Below are 18,115 nucleotides of genomic sequence, written 5' to 3'. Positions count from 1 at the left end.
GTTCAACCTTTTCGATGCTTTGAAATTCTACAGTGGGGGCAGCTCTTCAGCTGGTGCACATTCCATTAACTGTCGCGAAGCTAAAGGCCTGATAGGAGCTGTGCGTGCTCCCCACCCCTGAAAGCAGGCTCTACGTTGACACCTGGTGTGAGCAGGCCGTCTGACAGTGGTAGGTGCTGGCTGGGCTCACCACTACTGCTGGATGAGAATCGCACATACCGCTTGTCTGTGTAAACATGCTCTTTTGTTATTGGTGTTGCTCCCTTATCCTGCCAACTCAAAGCAGCACCAGACCCTCCTACAAAACCTGCAGCCGTGTCTCCCCTCCTACAATGATCAACACCCTCCACCACAACATACCTTTCAAGATCCAGGGGTCCTACACATGCCTGTGACAACATGTGGTGTACCTCATCCAGTGCACTCAGTGCCCCAACAGCAGCTAAGTGGATGAAACGAGACAATCACACCCTCGCAAGTGAACTCACGCAGGAAAACGATAAAAGACTAAAATGCCACATCACCTGTGGGTGAACACTTTTCACAAAGCGATCGCTCTATGTCTGACCAATCAGTCCTCATCCTTAAAGGAAACCGGCACGACACTTTCAAAAGACGAGCCTGGGAGCTTAAATTCATAACTCTGCTAAAAATCATGGACTGAACAGAGACACTGGATTGATGGTTTATAACATTAATGTATAAACCACGAACAACGTTGTCGTCGTCCCCCGGCTACTTCCCCTTCATTTCCTCTCTATGACTGGGGAGGTGTTAATGGGCTACTTCACACTGCCTGCTGTGGGGTTTCTGTGCCCCACTACTCATGTGGGTTCGGAGAACAGAACAACTGCTATAACACTGAGCATCATATCTGCAGCAGGTCAAAAACAGCAGAACAATTTTGAAATTTTCTCGTGAAAACTTTTTGCCAAAATTTCAAATATTCAATTCAATTTCACAATGTCCCCTGGCCCAAGAGACATTTTTTTCATGCAAAATAACACAGAGGAAAGGAGGGCGGGGAGGGGGGAGAAAGAAGTGAAAGAAGAGAAGGTGATTCACCCCAATTAAAGGCTTTGGTGTGCATAGAACTGATTGCAGCTAGGCAGGAAGTGAGCTGGCATCTCCGCTGTAAGAATTTCATAGCATTTAAATGTATTCAAAAACCATGGTGTCTCCTTTTTTATCCACCTCCCATGAATTCTTTGTGAAATGTGACTGGATGCAACCCTCTTACAGCTGACCTTTTAATAACAATAAAATCACTCAGTGGTGCACTTTATTTTGATTTATCATTGCACAACATAAAGGGATTATCTATCAAAGGAGGCTCTAGAAATGATAAGGCTAATAGGAAGAGACCAAAGGAGGATGGGGAAAAGTACAGGAAAGGGCTGTGTTGGTATTTTCACTGAAAGGAGATAGAGAACCATAGTTTTTCTCAAATGGCCCTAGGAAGGATTTTTTTAATTTATTTTTTTTGACAGCTGAAAATGCAGGGATCACTTCAAAATAAACTGGTTTTTTTTTAAAAAAAGAATGTAGAGAACCCATCTTCAGTTATGGGGAAGCTGGTAATTTACAAGGAAGGGTTCAGCAGTTGTATTTAAATTTTGCTCACAAATGGGATTGGACATTTAGCTGGATAACAAGACTATCCAGAGTTAGAATAGTAAATACCACACACACGCACACAAAAACAAGTTCTGGAAAGGTCACAAATCCTCACACTTTGGGGCTTCAGGCAGACCTACACTTGGAAAGCTTTGCTGGGCTAGCTATGCCGATGTACAATATTGGCAAAGCGCTCCTAGTGTGGAAGCAGCAGTAAGCAGTAGCCACAGAAGTGTAACTGAGAGCAGGAGGGATAGCTGTGTGGCTAAAACACTGGACTTAATCAGTTCTCACCTCTGCCACAAACGTCTTGTGAGACCTTGGCCAAGTCACTTAAACTCTCTGCCTCAGCTCCTCATCTGTAACATGGGGATAATAATACTTCCATTTTCGGAACTGTCTAAATAGATTATAAGCTTTTTAGTGCAGGGACTGACTCTTACTATAGAATCATAATAATGTCAGGCTGGAACAGACCTCAACAGGTCATCTATTCCAGCCCCCTGCGCCGAGGCAGGATGATGCGCAGGTGTCGTGTACTGCACAATGGGGCCCTGATCTCAGCTGTGACCTCTATAATTTGTATTACAGTAACATCTAATTTACTTCAATGGAAGCTGAGGTATTCAAAGGTATGACAGTTCCTAATTCAACACACTTAAACTCTTCGGCTTTTTTTTTTTTGTAAGTGGGAAGAGCAGCCAGCTACGTTGGGTAATTGGGGCTAGAGAAATTTCTGCTGTCATAAGCATCAGAAATTGCCAAACATTAACATTTCAGCAGTTAAGGGATTTGGGAAGCAGCTTACACGGTAGCTGTCTAACAGCAACATTAACTGCATTTGAAATCACATCTTTTCCAGCGGTGTTTTGAATCTGCCTCCTAGGTTATATTTGAGAACTGTTTAATTCAGTCTGTTTTATCTTGTCATTATTGTGATTGTTTTAGACAGTGTGGTCCTCAAGTACCTGTGCAGCGCTTGTGTGTAGAATATATGGGGGAAGGCATTGGCTAGAATTAAAAGGATTATTAACACAATTCTTTTAAAATCTTACAACTGAGCTAGTGCCGGAATTGTGCGTGGCACTGAGCAAACACACTAGACAAAGATCCTGATCTCACGTTGGTGTAAATGCAGAGTATCTCAATTGAAGCTACTGGAGATACTCTGGATTTGCACCAATGGAAAGGAGGCTATTCTATAGTCCCTGCCTTGAGAGGCTTACAATCTATGGTGAGATAAGTCATATTGGGACACTGGCTGATTACAGACACTAGAGCAAGGGAGAAGGGAGGCTGAGAGGAGCAACACCACAGTCCTGAGTCTCTGGTTGTACCTTGTGGAGGTTCTGAGAGTTTATTAAGCACACGTGTGACACTTCCCAGCATACCCAGGGCTGCGAGGCTTCTTGCTACCATCTGCCCTTAGCGAGAGGAAGCCTCGTTTGTGCCTGCCGTGCATCAGTTCCACACCACCACCACCAGCCGGTGGCAACCCGAGCACGGCCCTCCAGGGCTACATAGGCATCACTCTCTTTGTATAGGTTCACAATAGGCACACTCCAACCCCCGAGTCCTCTGAGCACCCCTTCGCATGCTCAGCTCCTGTTCCACTGGACCCTCCTGGATTTCCCAGATCCTCCTAAAGGAACTGTGAACCTCAGTTTACCACTGACACTTTAGATCACAGCTCCACTCAGCACGTAGCTATAGCTACAGTATATCTCACACCCTGAACTTCTCATTTCTGGCCTCACCCCAGAGCCCGCACCCCCAGCCAGAGACTGCACCACAACCCCCAATTTTGTGAGCATTCATGGCTCGCCGTACAATTTCCATACCCAGATGTGGCCCTCGGGCCAAAAAGTTTGTCCACCCCTGTTGTAGAGCCTAAACGTAACTAACAAGACCGTCTCGTGTCATACAGAGCAAAAGCTCACCCAAAATCCTTCCAGCGTATGACAGCCAGGCATGACTGTGATCGTCCATTCATAAGACAAGTCACGCTATCCTTGTGCCTCCTCAGTGGAAAGATCACAGCATGTCTCTGTCCCTCCAGTTACAGTCCAAAAATCCATTGTCTTCTCTTGCAAACAGGAGAATCCCTGTTGCCTGTGTTTTCCTGGCTAGAGTCTCCCCTGGAGACTTTGCAAGCACTTAATTACACAGAAAGTCCCTGGTGGAGCCCAATTCTCGTGAGTCCTTTACCAGTGCCCTGATCACAGGAGCATTCTTCCTCTGGAACTGAGCAGGGGTGAGGACTTTATAGGGGTGTCACGTGGGAGCACTATCCTCTTCTGGACCTTCCCGAACACACTGGACAGTTGGTGCAATGTGGCCCTTTCCTTTGCTCTTCAGAGCCCTAGGAATTAGTATTTGGCATCATTAGAGATGATTTGGCTACAGCTAGGGCAGGGGAGGGGCAATTCCATCAGAAGCAAGAAAACTATCCTTACCTACATTTCAATATGGTACTTTCGGATTTTTAAAGAGGGGCTCTCACGAGCCACAGATTGCACCTTCCAGCATATGAGCATCTTCACCATGATGCCATAGCCAACGTTATCAGATTACAGGTAAAAAAAGATACCTCTTCTGTACTGCAAGCCCTGCCAACTCCGCCCCTGCTCTGCGAGTCAAGATGGGCTCTTTCCTCGTTGAGAATCATAATCAGTAGCAATAAGAGGTTCTGCAAGCCACATTAGGCCCTTTGTCACACCTGTGCAGCCCCACTGCCTTCTCCTAATGCCTCAGTCACAGGGATGCGCCCCGAGGGCTGTTAGCAGGTGCAGGCAGGTGGTCTGGTTGAGCAGGGCAGTGCTGGTTTTACAAAGCCACTTTTCACGGCAGAACCACACGTTTAACAGATCTCTGCCTGTAAAGGGGCCATCCCATTGTCAGAGTGTAACCGTGCGGCCCTGGCTTGTGCACCTGCTGCCAATGCAATCATGAAAGAGTTGGCAGATGGGTTGTTCTCGCCCACCTCCCCGCCCCCTCCAATGGCTGAAACAGCACCTCTATCCTGGCGGTGGCACATACCTGATACTTTCGTGATACGGCCAGATGCTGTTGGGAGCCTGAAGTGAGCTGTAGCTCGCAAAAGCTTATGCTCAAATAAATTGGTTAGTCTCTAAGGTGCCACAAGTCCTCCTTTTCTTTTTGCGGATACAGACGAACACGGCTGCTCCTCTGAAACCTGGCTTTATTTAGAACACTCTCCACTGTTACAGTTAAACGGGGAGAGCGGTAAAGCGCCTCCCTTTCTGTGGATTTTTTGGTAAGATGGGAAAAGTGACAGCGTTTCAATTACAGGGTGCGACTCTACATTGGCTGTGTAGATTGTAGCCCTGCCAGCTGGTAGAATTCCTCCAGCACCAGGGCCCCTGCCCTCCCTGCTGTCTAGAAATCAGCACAGGAGAAAAACAATGACACTCAAGTCTACAGTCCCAAAGAGGGCATGCGGCTTGCTTGGACACCAACACAGCACTGAAAGGCCCAAAACAGGAAAAAGGAGTTTATAACCAAGTGTATTTGCTGAGTAACTCCATTTACAAAGAGAGAAGAGAGGGAATGTGATTTTCCAGAGTAACTGATGATTTTGGGTGTCTCAGTTTTGACCAACTCAAAACACATCAAAAGAGCTTGGTTTTTGGAGGGTAGGTCCTCAACACTCTCTGAAACTCTGGCCAAGCCAGGCATCCCAAAGGAGGCACCCAAAGCCACTAGTCCCTTCGGAAAAACTTGGCCCTAGTTACTCAAGGTGCTTTATTATTGGAACTTGATTTGAAAGACTCCTTCAAACCACCATTTCCCGTTCAAGGGAAAAAAATCTTAGTGGAGCATGAGACAAACCATCTTGGGAGGCTTGGCTGGGGTGGCAAGATCTTGCTTCCATTCTAGAGAGTTGGAACAACCTCTGAAGCCAAAAAAGGCCAAACTCTGCTCTGGCTTAAACCTCACTGTCAGGCCAAATACTTCTATCCTTTACAAATCTAGCATCACTTGTTCACAAACAAAACTTCAAAACACTCTGGGAGTTATGCATGTAAATAGTTAGGTATCTAGGAGTTTCACTCCCATTGAAATCAATCTGTTTCTTATTCTGTGTTTATATACTACCTAGACTAACGGTCCCTGATCTAGCCAGGGCCTGTGATGCAAAACAGAATAGTGGCAGTGCTTCTGGACGGTCAGAAGAAACACACATCTGCTCAGTCAGTGACAGTGAAAAATACCAGGAGTAGCAAACAAGTGCCAGACGGTGGATCCACCTCAGCTGTTGAACAGACCACTGCACCATGAGTTGTTCAAAAACAAGTACCAGCCACGTGGTCAGAAAATTATTGCAGTTCACAGATAGCAGCAGTGTTGCCAATTCTCATGTTTTTTTATTGCAAGTCTTGCATTATTTGATTTTTATCTTAAAGCCCCAGCTCCTGGAGTCATGTGGTTAGGTGAGAATTTCAACTTTTATGTAAAAAAAAGGATGTTTTTAGTCCTCCTGGTTGCAGAAAAAAGCTTAAAAACTTGACCCAGGTCATCCTAAAGGCTCAGAAACCTGAAGCTCAATGAATGAGTCCCAACTTTATTTATAGTTTAAACCTCATGGTTTTTTTTATTGCTTGGCGTTGGCAGTGCTGTAGTAGTTGCAACAGAGGCAGCCCAACCTTTAGGAGAACACAAGGACTGCCACCGGGCCCGGTCTCTGCATAGGGGTATGAGCTCCTTGCACCCTCCCCACTCTATGTACCCACCCAAGGACCAAAAGCACCTTAAGCTGGCCATGCGCGCCCATACCCAGAGTCCCAGGCAGGCTGGTACGGGCCGTGCTGAAGCCCGTGCTGTTGCTGCTGCTTCTCTGCTGTTTTTATCCATGTTAGTGTGTCTAAAGCTGCACGTGAGCGGCAGGCTCTCCTCTGACTGCAGGGCAGACATGCGGCAGTGACTTAAAAACCTACCTCCCATTGACTTTCAATGAGAAGTAGGCTCTCAAGTCATTTAGACACTTTTGAAAATGGGACACCCCCCCCCTCTAAATTTTGTAGCCTTCAGGCTAAAACATTTCCCCTGTCCCATATGTTAATCCAAGAAAGTTAGTTTTCGTGGGAGCTTACTGTTCGTAAGGCATCCAGCCACTGAGATTTTGAAGGATTTTTAAATAAATCTATTCATTGTCGTGTGATGTTGGTACAAAAAGTAAAGTTAGTGCTAATGAGGACACAGGTAATTTTTATAATGCCTAAATGGCCACAGCCATTGGGCCAGATGCCAAGCTCAGTTTCACTGGTATAAAAGCCAAGGTAACTTAACGTAGTCGAGTTATTCTATGTAACAGAGGAAAAAATTGGCCCACAGAATCTTTTTGCGTGTGCACCTTTTACACGCTTTGATAAATCCACGGCTTTCTGGAACCAGTTTTACACTGCATGTAACCAACATACTGGAACCATTACTTTCTGGGCAGCCAGGGTAATCCTTCCTACCCATAAATCAGCACAGCGTAGTAAGGGGAAGGCTGTAGCATGGTATTTTCTGATGTCTGTCACCAGCAAGCACATGGCCACATTAAAGGACATTTTAAAAAGAAAATTGAAAATAGCTTCAGAAAATAAAGAGAGTAGAAAACACAGGGTTTTATTTGGGGCTGGGAAAATAAGGAACTGAATAAGAATATTACCAGCTGTGATTTATTGGATGCAATATGCACAGCTTTAAAAACGGCTTAGCGCTGCAGAGGGGTCAAAATTGTCCCTGGGATTTAGGATTATGTTATCTTCTGTTCTGCAACATGACAAAAGTGTCATGGATGTGCTGATAGCAGGAATTGGAGACTGAGGATTAAGCAATAGCACAGATAGCGAACTGCTTTCTTCTGTTTGCCTTCCACAAGTTATGAAAAGATGCTGGGCCTATCTGAAGAAGGAATTAGCTTTGTGTCCTGCGGCTGAGCCACTGAGTAGTACATAGTCACCTACCAGTAAGGTTGGGTTGTTTTATTATTTAAACCAGGAGCTGACATCTACTGACGAGTACTTGGGTCAGACAACGACGGCCACAAAGATCCGGATGACATGGATCTTAGAGTGCAAATGGGAACAGAGTGAAAACTGGATATGCTTTAGCAGCTGTACATGTTCTCTCCAGGCTGGGGGAAAGCCCTGAACAATAAGTGTTCCTTAATGCAGCTTAACAAGCTACCACAAGTATCTACATCATCTCCAAAATTACAAACCATTTACATGTAGTAGCAGCCAGCGCAGGCTGCTGGCTCTGACATAGGATGGTACAGTGGAACAAAGAGAGAAGCATGACTTGATTAAGGACAGGCAATTATGGATGAAGACAATCAGGAATGAGGCTGGGTAATTGAGGGACATTGCTTGTATTGTGGAAGCGGCTGGAGGCCTTGATCAAGGATCAGTCCCCTGTTGTGCTAGGCATTGTGCACACAAAAGAACAATGGTCCCCTCCCTGCCCAAAACTTTATACTCCAAGAGCTAGGCCATGAAAATGCTCATGCAGCAGCTCAGACCAGCTACCTCCCAGTCTCCCCACTGAAGGAGTAAACCGCGCCAGATCTATACCCAGCATAGCATGGCTCTGCCAATACACCAGCACAGCTAAGCTAACCACTGTGCAAGGGGTGGGTGGATCAAGGCTCCTCCTGTTCCCCATTCCTTCCCACTTCGCTGCTCTGCAGATACGACTTCCCCTCCCATGGGTGAATGGCGGCGTGGGTAGCCAGTACAAGGTAGTAAGGGGACACCTTCTGCCCCCTGAGCACTGTGCATAGCCAGGCAAGCTGGGCCTCAAGCTGTCCCTAAGCCTAAGAGACGACTGCTGGTTACACCAGACAGGAAGAGTGGAGGGTAACTATGAGACAGTTATGATTAGCATAACAAACAGAGGTCACAGTACACCAGCAGCCTAACGGTTCACATTGGCTTCCATCCTGCAAAGGCGCACGGCTGCCAAGTAGGCAGAGCTTGCTGCTTATCTGCTCCCAGAGAAACAAGCTGGAGCAGATCTAGTGCAGCTTGCTGAGCAAGAGCAGAGATCTCCTGCTTATAGCAGTGTTGCACATGTGCCCATACAGACTAGCCTGGCGTTTGTTCAATTGGAAATGCTGGTTTTCCTGCATTCCCTTTGCCAGGAAGATTTGCCTCTTGCAGAAGGCACATGCCTACTCCGAGTACTATAAGGGACTTCTAAAGGCCTGTTCCTTAATAGATGGAAATCAGCAGGGGTAACACCCAGCTCTTATATAGCACTCTGCATCTGTAGATCTCACAGCACTTTACAAAGAAGGTTAGCTAGCCCCATTTTACAGACAGAGACGTAAAGTGAGTTATCTAAGATCACACACACTACTATCCACCTCAGGCCTCCTGACTCCCAGCCCAGCGCCCTCTCCTTCAGACCATGCTGGCTCCCAGACAGCTCGCTTTTCAGCTTGTATCTGAGCAAGCCTCAATATTTTTGACCTACTAATGGCAGGCACAGGTTTGCACCTGTGAGTATTCATGACAAGACTTTCAAAATCCTGCCCCTCCACATACCGAGCACACAGTGGGCACACCATCATCAGTCCAGTTTTAGGGGCACCACTGTCTCCAGCAATGTTAATGCCCCGCCCCCCCCCCCCCCCCCCGGCCCCACCTCTCCACATGCTTACATGGAAAGAATATTTCAGTTCCGCAAACAAGTTGCTTTGCTCACTTATGGCTGCAGCGCTTTAGAGTCTCTGGGCTGGGTTTGGGGCCGTTCTTTTCAAGATGCCCTAAGTCCTGCGATTGAACACACTTCTGTGAGGGGTTACTGTATGGTATGGCTTGTACTAGCTCTGCAGCAAAATGGCTCGGGGCAGAAGTAGAGCAATGCATGTGTAACCCACATCCAGTCAGCACGACGGGTCTCCCATGGCGTGTGGCAGCTGGGACACATCAGAGGCTGAACAGCTGTTACAACCATCGCTAACAGAGCTAGACCCTTTAGCGTAAGTAGACGTGGCTCAGGCTTTTATGGTCAGAGATCACAAGTCAGGTGGTGCCATCGATGACTCTCCCAAGGGTGTGACCTTATGCCTGGGGTCCCATTAAGAAGCCTCCTACTATCGTCTTACCTGTTGCATAGCCGCGTCTTAGAACAGAGCTCACCTGGCTGACTGCACTGTGTGGCGTCTTCAAGCTTCCCCTTACGCTGCTTAGAGCCATACAGGGTCAAACGCATAACATGCTGGCTTTGCACCTTTGAGCAGCTGGGATCTTCAAAGCTCATCGGCATCCTAAAGCGAAGCTGTTTGGAAGTCACACCGCTTGGTCTCTAGAAAACATTTGTCCACGGCAAAACACAGCTCCACCCTACCGTTTGGCATAATCCAACACAATTAGCAAGCCTAGAGGTCAGGAGAAATCCAAGAGTGGAATAACAAAGCATTTTTGCTGGTGACCAGGAAGGTGGGGTTATAATAATGTTTTGGCTTTTCTGGAGCACCTGTCATCAGACAACCTCGTGGCACTTTACAAACTGTAGCACACTCCTGTGAAGCAGGTCAGGATCATTCTCTGCATCTTACAGATGGCGAAAGAGAGAGGAAGGGTGTGTTTTCACCTCAGGGTTAGCCCAGGCTGTTACTCAGGTTTTAGCACAAATCCCCTTACGGGCTGCACAAGCAAAAGCCTTTTACCTGGGTTTGGAGGTACTTTAAGCCTAGGCTAGCTCACCCTGATGGGCGAGAACCTGGTCTCAGTTTTAAGTCCAGTTGGAATCTGCCCACTTTGCAGTGAGACTGCGTCATTCGTGTGCTGATAGTCCTCCAACACCTTCTCACCATTCCCCCTGAAGGACGGACAAGTTCTCTCACAATTGACTGGGAACAGCACAAAGAATCACAGGCTATGCCCACAGACACACACAGGTGAGTACAGCACCAGTCAGGACATGGTAACACAGGTGGGGGGGTGCGGATGCTCACGCTGGAGCTAACTGCAGTGAAGACATACCCAAAGAGATTAAAGTGATTTGCCCAGGTCACACCGCCTGTTAGTGGCAGAGCCCAGAATAACACATCCACTCGTCTGACGCCCATCCTGTGCTCTAATCACTAGACATGGCTCCCTCCCTGGTTATGAACAGAAAGGCAAGAGTGGAATAAGGATACTTTGTTACTGCACTTAGCTCCTTGTTCTTTGCTTTCCAAGTCACATCTGCTTACCATCCTGTCAAACAATCGCATTCAGGCTTCTGGGACCACTGGTGATATAAGACAGATGTGTAGTCACTCACGATGTTCTATTCTAGCTCATGTATGGTCTACCAAATTACCAGCTTAATTGATTCCAGGCTGGTTCTTGTTGATAAGGTGGAACACAGCTTGATCCTCTGATGCCAGGCGGACTAGCAGGGCCAGCAACGGGAAGAGTCAGGCTTTGATTGATAACAATGTGCTTATTCCAGACAGACACCATTGGTGGAGAGTAAGTCGCCACAGTGCCTTTTATAGAATCTCTGTCTCTGACATCCTGGAGTTGGGGTAACCAACTGGTGAGTGTGGGTTACAAGTCCCCCACTATGCTGATCCACAGAGGATATGAGTGGTTACAGCCCCCGGTTACACAAGCCTGATTATTTAGCTCCAACTGTAGTAGTTCATGCTTTTAGTGATCCCTGGTTCAGTCCCCAGTATGTCAGCCAAGAGGGTGACCGTCACATAAGCACTGGTGGTGCACAATGGATGGGCTGGATACTGGAGGTTATTGGTAAGTGTTTATCCCTAATTTTTTACTTTAAAGACGTTAGTAGGAATCACTGGGTTACATAAAAAGAACAGAAGTACTTGAAGCACCTTAGAGACTAACAAATTTATTAGAGCATAAGCTTTCATGGGCTACAGCCCACTTCATCAGATGCATAGAATGAAACATACAGTAAGAAGATTATATATATATATATATATATATATATATATATATATATATATATATATATACACACACACACACACATACAGAGAAGTTGGAAGTTGCCATACAAACTGTAAGAGGCTAATTAGTTAAGATGAGCTATTATCAGCAGGAGAAAAAAACTTTTGTAGTGATAATCAAGATGGCCCATTTAGACAGTTGACAAGAAGGTGTGAGGATACTTAACTTAGGGAAATAGATTCAATATGTGTAATGACCCAGCCACTCCCAGTCTCTATTCAAACCCAAGTTAATGGTATCTAGTTTGCATATTAATTCAAGCTCAGCAGTTTCTCCTTGGAGTCTGTTTTTGAAGCTTTTCTGTTGCAAAATTGCCACCCTTAAATCTTTTACTGAGTGGCCAGAGAGGTTGAAGTGTTCTCCCACCGGTTTTTGAATGTTAGGATTCCTGATGTCAGATTTGTCCATTTATTCTTTTGCGTAGAGACTGTCTGGTTTGGCCAATGTACATGGCAGAGGGGCATTGCTGGCACATGATGGCATATATCGCATTGGTAGATGTGCAGGTGAACGAGCCCCTGACGGCGTGGCTAATGTGATTAGGTCCTATGATGGTGTCACTTGAATAAATATGTGGACAGAGTTGGCATCGGGCTTTGTTGCAAGGATAGGTTCCTGGGTTAGTGGTTCTGTTGTGTGGTGTGTGGTTGCTGGAGAGTATTTGCTTCAGGTTGGGGGGCTGTCTGTAAGCAAGGACTGGTCTGTCTCCCAAGATCTGTGAGAGTGCGGGATCATTTTTCAGGATAGGTTGTAAATCTTTGATGATGCGCTGGAGAGGTTTTAGTTGGGGGCTGAAGGTGACGGCTAGTGGCGTTCTGTTATTTTCTTTGTTGGGTCTGTCCTGTAGTAGGTGACTTCTGGGAACTCTTCTGGCTCTGTCAATCTGTTTTTTCACTTCAGCAGGTGGGTACTGTAGTTTTAAGACTGCTTGATAGAGATCTTGTAGGTGTTTGTCTCTGGCTGAGGGGTTGGAGCAGATGCGGTTGTATCGTAGAGCTTGGCTGTAGACAATGGATCATGTGGTGTGGTCTGGATGAAAGCTGGAGGCATGTAGGTAGGCACAGTGGTCAGTAGGTTTCCGGTATAGGATGGTGTTTATGTGACCATCGCTTATTAGCACCGTAGTGTCCAGGAAGTGGATCTCTTGTGTGGACTGGTCTGGGCTGAGGTTGATGGTGGGATGGAAGTTGTTGAAATCATGGTGGAATTCCTCAAGGGCTTCTTTTCCATGGGTTCAGATGATGAAGATGTCATCAATGTAGCAAAAGTAGAGTAGGGGTGTTAGGGGACAAGAGCTAAGGAAGCATTGTTCTAAGTCAGCCATAAAAATGTTGGCATACTGTGGGGCCATGCAGGTACCCATAGCAGTGCCGCTGATTTGAAGGTATACATTTTCCCCAAATGTGAAATAGTTATGGGTAAGGACAAAGTCACAAAAGTCAGCCACCAGGTTTGCTGTTGCATTATCGGGGATACTGTTCCTGACGGCTTGTAATCCATCTTTATGTGGAATGTTGGTGTAGAGGGCTTCTACATCCATAGTGGCCAGGCTTATGCACCAAATACGTTTATCCCAGTTTATCACACTGTGTCTGAATTTCTAAATGCACACACCACAAACAATAGATCTATAATCAAACAATGGCTCTACAATCCATTGACAACCAATAGTTCTTAAAAGTATAGCAAACCAGAATGATATGCATCTCCCACTGAACGCATAAACACATGTTCATGAGCATATTGGCAGCAAGAAGAGCCAGGTAAGGTCTGTGAGTGATGCAGGGACTCAAGTGAGACATCAGCATTATCTCATTGGTCTTCTGACTGAATTGCTGAGGAACAGGACATTTTTCCTGTAAATTAATTGATGCTGTAATTTGTGAATTAAGAAAAATGTTACAATTGAGACCAAAAATGTCCAGTTCCAGTCCCCTGCCCGTGGTTGGCCCTATATCTACTTCTCCAGACCGCAGAGGTAGCCACGCTGCTGCTAAGCAACAGACGGGCCCCTAGACAGCCTGTGATATAACTAGATGGGTAAGTATGTCTGAGGTGAAATATGGGCCTAGGAACAGTTTCTGGGTCTACAGTAGATTTCTTCCAGTTGGTTCTTTCAGCTAGTTCATTCATCTACTCAGATTGGTTAGTCAATGGGTGTGGTTTCAGATTTCCATTGTGGGATAAACATGCCCCAAAGTCATGTCTGCATGGATGTCTAGTTTACTGTGTAAATCACACACTTTTAGGAAACTGGGACCAAACCCTAGCTTCCAGTTCAGAGGCCACTAGCACTAAAGGAGAGCTTCTTTACCTGATAGTAGTAGAGGTCTCATTCTGTGTTGGGGCTAGCCATCCGATGGCACCTGCGCCAATTCACTCATAGCTGGCATGTTACAAGCAAACCTCCCAATATTCAGAGGTGGATGCTATTTCTATTTGGTCATCCTTGTTACACCACTTGCCAGGTTTTTTTCCTATTACACAAACAACAACCCTATTCTTGAAGTCATAATGGACTGTAGTGAGAGAGCAACAAAACACAGGTCTTCATGAGAGCACGCAGTGTGTGTCCTTTGTAGCCGGGTTGCATGTGAGCACAAAATGGCTGCTTCCTCTGCAGTAGGGAATGGGGCTTTATTCCATGTGTAGGTGCAGGAGACAGCAAGCCGATTCATAACACGTATATGCCACTACACGCTGTGGCCCACATCCTCAAAAGGTATTTAGGCACCTAAGTCCCATTGAAATCAATGGGAAGAGTTAGACCCCTAAATACCTTTGAGGCTCAGGGCCCATGTCTTCAAGGGATGGAATAGTTGGGCACTTGTCTGGTCCATGCCTTCCCTTTCCAACAAGTGTAGGGTGCCCTCTCCGATCCATGTTAAGGGCTTCCATCTGCCTCTGCCCTTACCACAGCTACCAAATTCTTCAGTAGCAAAGCAGGAAAAGCCCGGCACCCACTGCATCTGGACCTGGAGCCTGGCACACCCCAGCAGGAGCTCTGCACAGGAACCAGAAAAACCCTGCTCAAAGGTGCAGGCAAGCATCAAAGGCACTGAAAGGTGTACAGAGCACCAAAGGGATGCAGTTCTGTATTGAGATATATCCAAGTATAGACACGCTCTGGGAGTGTAAGCCTGACAATTGGACAGGGATTCCGAAGGCCATACCGGACTTTCAGAGAAGCAGGATCTTTTCAGAGTTTTATCGGAAGTCAGGCTTTGTATCTCATCCCACATCCTGCAAACTTCAGAGACAGCTGTTTGTGCGATTGGAGAGACTAACCAACTCTTAGGGAAATCATACTGAATACATGGGTAATCCTGGAGATTGTATTTATGTTGGTAATTTTTGCTTCGGCTCCACAGTGAGCGTGTGAGCTGCATCTTCCAGCCTCCTTTGCTAGTTGGCTTGTGGTGTAATTGTGATTTAAGAACTCACTTTTGCTCAAACTGGCACATATTTCAGGGTCTTTCCTAATACACAATGGGAACAAGCCGGATCCTGAAATCTCTACTCACATGAGTCACACCTGTTGCCCGAGTGGTCAGCGGGCCTACTCGTGTGAGTAATGGTTTCATGATCTGGCCCAAATATGAAGGCTTGGTCTTTCTAGGACTCCTTCAAGTGAAATGAGTCCCAGTTTTTGATGGCCCAGACAAAATGTTCAAAACCAAAATCAGTCATCTACGGGGTGGAGCCAGTGATGTGACAGGATTCCTAGTAACTTGAGTGCATCATCACACATAGTTACCAGCATGCATGCTCTCTCTGTATGGGTCCTGGCTGGTTAGCATGGCTAATAATTTAAGAAAGAAATTGGAAAGAGTGGAAATGGTGCAGATATGATCCTATCGGACAGTACAGATCCAACAGGAGATTTAAGGTAACATGGACCAATTCCATATTTTTCCAGAAATGCGAATAAATATGATCAGTCAATCCTACTGAATGTATTTTTTTCTGTTTAGTGCTAGACCAACCATTGGGATGCCTGTCACCTGTAACCAGAGCAAGAGATGGGGAATCCCTCTTGTGTTGTTGGTCATGAATCTTCCCTTCCTAAACGATTTGATTTTCATGCACAAGGGAAAGCCTTAGATCCTGAAGTAGCCTTGACCTCTGGAATCCTGCATTTTACAAGGAACTAGGCCATGACACGACACATGACTTATCTATCTACAAAGAATTTTGGGCTGGAACCCATCACAGTGGTACCCAAGTGCCTTCCAGACTGGCATAGGAAGGGCCCTAGTGAACCTGATTGAGTCTCCAACTCTACTTCTCTCTTCCGGGTCATAGGACACTTTGCTTGACTTAGGTTCTTTTGGGGGAAAAGAGGAGAAGATGCAGCTCTCTTACCTTTCTAAGGGCATGGCTACTTTACAGTCGGGGTGTGGATTGCAGTGGGTGTAGACAGACCTGTGCTAGCTTTAGCTAGCTTGGGTACAGATACAGTGAAGCTGCAGCAGCCTGTACAAGCCCACCCAGGAACCTGGATAATGGTGTGGGTGGCGAGCCTGCGCTGAAGTCTGTGCTGCCATGGCTTCACGGTTATTGGTACACAAGCTAATGAGAAGAAGCTAGCTCAAATATATCTACTCGTGCTGCAAGTACACCCCCAGTGGCCGTGCAGACATACCCGTACCATAAGGCTATGTCTACACTGGCGCATGTACCCGACTACTGGATCACGTTCATGCTTGCAAGTACTTCACATACTTGCACCCGAGAGTCCACATAAACTGTACTGGGCCCAGGTATAATGCTGTGTACATGCATATACACATGTCCACACTGCTAATCTAGGTACACGAGGTTAGCCCTATCATTTCAGGGGTTATATCCCAGGGCTCTTTTCATCACAGGGAGACTCTCTAAGACCCGCTTTGTTGTGTATTGTATTACTGCTCCATGCTTCAACACATATGCCAATGGCACTTTCAGATAACATAGCCCCACATGTCTTTCCCTCAAAAATTTGGTTGAAGTAATGGACCAACTAGACAATGAAGTGTTCCTGCTCCCCATTGCAGGAGGGAGGTTTCTGCAGTAGAGGAGAGGCTCTAGGAGACACTGGATGATATTTTGGCAGCAATTTCTGATTCGTCAAGGATGGCAGGCCACGAGGAACAATGAACATTAATTTATGTTGCAGTTGAGAGAGATGCTGATTGCTACTATTGCTGTGATTTTCCTATTGGTTCACTGTCATTTCTGGTGCAGGAAAACAAGCACAGAGTGGTGGAATCACATTGTCTTGGAAACATGGATGACTAGCAGTGGCTGCATAACTTTCAGATGAGGAAACAGATCTTCATGGAGCTGTGGGAGGAGCTTGCACCAACTCCCCAGTGCCAGAATCCTTGATTCAGGGAAGTCATACATGTTAAAGCAGGTTGCTATTGCCCTGTGAAAGCTGGCTACCCCTGGCAGCTACTGGTCCATTGCAAAGCACTCTGGGGTTGGAAAGTCAACTGTTGGGACTGAAGTTGTGGCAGTTTGTGAGGCAGTTAATGCCATGGCTTACCCATTGGTGGTTGCCACAAAAAACTTTCCAGAAATAGCTGGTTTTCAGAGGCTGGGTTTCTCCAACTGTGCAGGGGCCGTCGATGGCACTCAAAAGTCCCAACACTTTGCCCACCACAAGGGACAAACGAGTATGTGAACTGAAAAGGTTACTCTTCAATCATTCTGCATGGCTTGGTGGACCACATATGCAGATTGATGAATACCAACATGGGGAGCATGGGAAAGGATCGTGACAGCAGGGTGTTGTGGAGAAGTGGGAAGCAGGGACTTTATTCCCCAGAAACTCAGTTGTTGTGTATGGTGTATCTGTGCCAATGGGTATTTTGTGACCCTGCCTACCTGCTCCTGCCTTGGCTCATGAAGCCATATCCCAGCAATGACGGCTCTGGAAAAGGGGAATTCAATTGCAAGCTAAGTAGCTGCAGACTGGCCATGGAATGTGCTTTTGGTAGGCTGACGGCTCATTGGCAATGTTTGCACACCCGTCTGGATGCCAGAGGCAAACACTGTTCCTGGGATCATGGTCTGCTGTGCACTGCACAACATTTGAGAGAGTCAAGCAGAATATTTTCATCCCGAGTGGGCTCGGGACCCATCTGCTTTACAAAGTCTAGGCAGGCAACTGGATCCCACATGTGTTGTATACAGGTCCCAGGTCCTAGCTTGCGAGGGAAATTAGGGACACCATATGTGCAACATACTGACATAAAAGCGAGGCACAGGCTGACTTCTCCTTGTGCCAAGGGACACCTTCACAGCCTTTCTGTGAAGCTGCTTTAACTGCACCTGAGGGAAATACTCCATCATACTTACCTGGCTATACAAATTTTTAAGTGTTTTGTTCCCATCTGATTGGCTGTTCCTGAAGATCATTATCCATTCCTGTGTGTTACACGGCAAAAATTTACAAAGCCAATTATTAGCAAGCACCTGTGTTAACAGTTTTGGGGCTAGGTTTCTGCTGTGGAGGGTGGCAGCTG

The sequence above is a fragment of the Chelonia mydas genome, chromosome 1 (genome assembly GCF_015237465.2).
Source record: "Chelonia mydas isolate rCheMyd1 chromosome 1, rCheMyd1.pri.v2, whole genome shotgun sequence".
In the NCBI taxonomy this organism is placed as follows: Eukaryota; Metazoa; Chordata; order Testudines; family Cheloniidae; genus Chelonia; species Chelonia mydas.
This window is presented reverse-complemented; position numbering follows the sequence as displayed.